This window comes from Octopus sinensis, linkage group LG3, assembly GCF_006345805.1.
Source record: "Octopus sinensis linkage group LG3, ASM634580v1, whole genome shotgun sequence".
NCBI classification, from domain to species: domain Eukaryota; kingdom Metazoa; phylum Mollusca; class Cephalopoda; order Octopoda; family Octopodidae; genus Octopus; species Octopus sinensis.
In genome coordinates this window covers 132,888,054-132,892,812 of record NC_042999.1, presented here as the reverse complement: position 1 = coordinate 132,892,812, position 4,759 = coordinate 132,888,054, and the positions used below count along the sequence as shown (strand labels likewise).

The window sequence follows — 4,759 nt, the reverse complement described above, 5'->3', positions numbered from 1 at the left end:
AACACGATGTTAATTTGATATTTGTGTGGTGTGGTTTATAATCAAGAGGATTAATTGGACCATTCTTTTGTTATGCTACTGTGACTGGTCCCGTTTACTTGAACTTGTTGCAACAGTCTGTTATGCCAAGCATTAGAGAAGACTTTGAAGATGAGGAGTTTTATTTTCAGCAAGATGGGGCACCCCCACACTACCATTGCTATGTTAGATCCTTCCTTGATGAGATCTTGCTAAACAGGTGGATTGGATGAAGAGGTATGGTTGAATTCACCAGACCTCACACCACTAGACTTTTTTATGGGAATACCTTAAAGACAAATTCTACGCTATGAAACATACAAGTCGCTGATTTGAGAGCAGCCATTGGACGAGAGTGCACACAAATACCAAACAAATTATTTTGTGATATTTGTGATTCCATTCCTTTGCGTTGTCAGCAGTGCCTGGACCAGACCGGACATCAGTTTAAAAACAGGCATTGACAAAACAATAAAATAATGTCTGTAGATTCTATTAAATTTTGAAAATGAAGTGTCTTTTAATAAACAACTACTTTACAATTGTTTAAAGTGTGCATACATTTTTGGGGGACACCCTGTATATATATATATATATATATCTTTGTACATACGTGTTTATCTTTTGGATATATGTAGCCTTCATCTTTCTCTCCCCTCTCTCTACCCCTCTCTCCCCCTCCACCTCTCTCTCTAGTAACAACACACGTGCTGTTGGCAATTTCTTTTCTTTCTTTGGACTTTTCCTTTTCTCCTGTCCGACGAAGAACTATGCTCGAAACGTCAACCTCTCGCTTTTTACCGAGCATCAAGCTAATACATTCGTTGTGCACATCAGCTTGTTCTCTGTTTATTTTTTATTTTATTTTATTTTATTTTATTTTATTCTCCGCTTATTTGAATTGATTGTTATTTGAAATATACATACATACATACATACATACATACATACATACATACTACATATATATATATATATATATATATATATATATATATATATATATATATATATATATATATATATATATATATATATATATATATATATATTGATGTACTCTCTCGTCGGTTTCGACGTATGAAACTCGACAACGTACTCTTTCTTTGTCTGTCATAATGCTATGTCGAATGTGACATTTAAGTATCACCAACGATTTGTAAAGAAGGCCACAGATGTTGCAAGTATGAGGATTACAGGTCAGTGCGCGCGGTATATTTGCAGCCGCTTTTCTCCTTTGCCTGGCACCCCGAAGCCTGTTAATGCTGGTTGCAACGAAGCTTTTAATACCATTTTGATACAACGATCTCCATTTTGTTCGTTCCAAGGCTGTTCGGTCTGAGGTGCTGTGAGCTCTCTTCATCTCTAAGAGGTTACTCTTCAGCTTGTCCTTATATCTGAGCCATGGTCGACCAATATTCTTGTGCCCACTCTCAAGCTGACTGTACATGAGGACTTTGGGTATTCTTTCGTCACTCATACTGACAACATGGCCAGCTCAACGCAGTTGTGATTGTATGAGGGAGCTCTCAATTCCACCAATCTAAACAAGTCGGCTTTAGAAACTCTTTTTGTGAATAACCGCAGATTGTCCTCAGATAGTCTTTGTGGAAGATGCTTAGTTGGTTAATGTGCCGTCTATAGGGTATCCATGATTCTGAGCCATACAAGAGAGTAGTAAGAATGGCTGCTTTATAGACCTGTAGTTTGGTGTCAAGTTTGATGCCCCTTTCATTCCATAGGTGATGAACGGAGTTTTCCAAATGCGTTGATTGCCTTTGCAAGACGGTTGACGATTTCATCATAAAAGAAAAGCTCTCACGTTCACTTTACTGCCAAGCTATGTAAATGACTTCACATAATTTAGGCTTTTCCCATCAACCTGTATAGGAGTGTCAGGAAAATTGTGAAACGGTGACCTCTGCTTGACCCCTCGTATTTGTTTAGGAGTAGGGCAAGGTTGGTAGATTACTTCCGTCTTCTTTATGCTGATGGTCAAACCAAAGGCTTTACATGCAGCAGAAAACGAATTAAATTTGAACCAGAGAAAGAACATTACATTTCTATCATAGACTCAAAGTCACAACCTTTGGGTGAGAGATTTAGGGGATTGAACCGACCTAGTACATGATAGCTGCTGATTTAATCGACCTCGAGGCCTCAAAAGAAAGAATTTAGGGCTGTGCTAGGTAAGGGCCGCACACCATCAAAGAGGGTAAGTTTCGTGCAGGTATTAAGCTTACTCAAAAGCAATGGAAAATTCAATATTTCTGACTCCATAACTCTTTCTACCTAGCCTCTGAGATTCACTTGCTATTCAAATTCCTTTGTTCCTCTTTTATTTCCTTTTTTCATTTTGTTTTTATTTCTACTCAGGTATTCGGCTTGTAAATTTATATAAGACTTTTCTTAATCACCTTCACAATGTCATCTAATAAACACTTATTACGTTTGTATAAATTCATTGAAAATTTATATACCGAAGGTATTCTCTTTATAATTGAATTTCTGTAGTATCAGAAGTGCAAGCAGAACTGCGTGGATAAGAAGGTCGCTTTGCAACCATGTGGTTTCGGGTTCTATCACAGTGAGTGGCACTTAAAGTAAATGTCTTCCACTATAAGAGAACTGAGCAATACTTTGTGAATGAATTTGTCATACGGAAACTGTTGAAGAGGTTAAAGTGACCGCAGCCGCTAACTGCAATATACCGAAGGAGTTCTTGGATCCCTGGCTAGATGACACACTGCTGTCACTTCTAAGGAATCTCGTATTCTGAGGAATCACAGAATAATGAAAACATAACAGTGATGTTGCTATAGTGTGCAAACCAACTGTGTGTGTGTGTGTGTGTGTGTGTGTGTGTGTGTGTGTGTGTGTGTGTGCGCGTATATGAGTGTGTGTCTGTGAGTCCTTTTCTTTGTGCTTGTCTCCATCACCGCTTGACAACCAGTGCCGGTTTGTATACGTTCCCGTAACTTAGCGATCCGGCAAAAGTGACTTATAGAATAAGTACCAGACTTAAAAAAAAAAAAGAAAGTATTGGGATCATTTGTTCGATTAAAGCCTTCGGATCTTTTCTGTTTGAACGGCAGTTTTTAAAAATAATTTCCACGTAACTAAACACTTTTAAACTTCGTATACTGGTAGAATGTGTTTATAAAAAATCTTTTTGTCTTGGCTTTATTGAGAAAATACTATAGTTTGTAAGATAATTGTTGTCTTTTCTTCAATTTCTGCAATTTCAACCAATCACTGACGACTATTGAGGTAAAAAAACATTCTGTGCCGTATGAATATGTCCCTCGTTTAAGAAACAGATTGGGTTTATTTACATTTGTGAAGAAAAAAAGATACCCTTCCACCCACCCCTAACCCTAATCCTAACCCTAACCCTAACTAACCCTAATCCTAAAACAGATTGAAATACAATAGATCAATACCATGGTCATAATTATGGGTGACAATTTCATATGGTACCGCTAGAAAAAACTGCCGTTCAAACCGAATAGATCCCAGCCTTCTTCACAGGGGTAGGCCAGCATGGCCGCTGTCCAATGCCTGAAACAGATATAAAACATGCTCAGGAAAAAATTTAAGTCTTGTCAAATACCTTGAAGTATGATTATATTTGAGTAATACTTATACTTAATTGATAGTTAAAACATAGAGTCGGACTAACTGCCACTAAGTAGTTTGTCCGGCGTGCTAACAATTCCGTCAGCTCGCCGCCTTTAAATTAACAGTAGTAATAATTGTAATAATAAAAAAACAATAATAATAATAAAACATAAGCACAGGCTTCGAAATTTTGGGAGTGGTGTACTTAGCCCCACCCCAAAAATTTTACATTATATCTTAACGGCGAAAGAAGGATAGAAGGCAAATTTACCATCGGTAGGATTTGAAATCAGAACGCAAGGATTCGGGACAAATAACGTAAGGCATTTGATCAAACGTTCTTACGCTTCTGGTAAAGCCTCGTCATAATAAAACTAACCTTTTCTACAGCAGCCGCAAGACCTGGGAGGGGGATTAGGTGATTACATTAATCCCAGTGTTCAACTGGAACTTACTTTATAGACGTCGAAAGGATGAAAGATAAAGTAAGTCGACCACGGCGGAATTTGAACTCAGAACATAATGAGGCGGAAGAAATATCGCTTGTTATTTTATTCGGCGAAACACATGAGAAAAACATACACGCAGAGCCACGCTAATAGCTTAGGAATGAAATTTAAGATTTCTCGGTTTTCTGTGAATCGAATTTGATGAAACTTTTCCCAGCTGGTTGGCACACTATGACAACACCATTATTGTTTTCATTATTCTATGTAACGTGATTACGGCCATATCACTTTGAAAACACCGGTTCTCGTCCGATCATCGAAGTTAAGCAACGTCGAGCCTAGATAGTATTTAGATGGGTGACCGCTTGGGATACCTAGGTGCTGTAAACACCTTTCTATCCTTTACGGCGGCGAGCTGGCAGAAACGTTAGCACGCCGGTATTTCGTCTGCCGCTACGTTCTGAGTTCAAATTCCGCCGAGGTCGACTTTGCCTTTCATCCTTTCGGGGTCGATTAAATAAGTACCAGTTACGCACTGGGGTCGATATAATCGACTTAACCCGTATGTCTGTCCTTGTTTATCCCCTCTGTGTTTAGTCCCTTGTGGGTAGTAAAGAAATAGGTATTTCGTCTGTGTTTACGTTCTGAGTTCAAATTTCCCCGAGGTCGAC

General features: G+C 38.4%; 1 pseudogene; it reads left to right on the top strand.

Annotated features, from left to right (window-relative positions):
* The first annotated feature begins 4,359 nt into the window (after positions 1 to 4,359).
* Positions 4,360 to 4,478, top strand: LOC115210045 (annotated as a pseudogene).
* Positions 4,479 to 4,759: the final 281 nt, after the last annotated feature.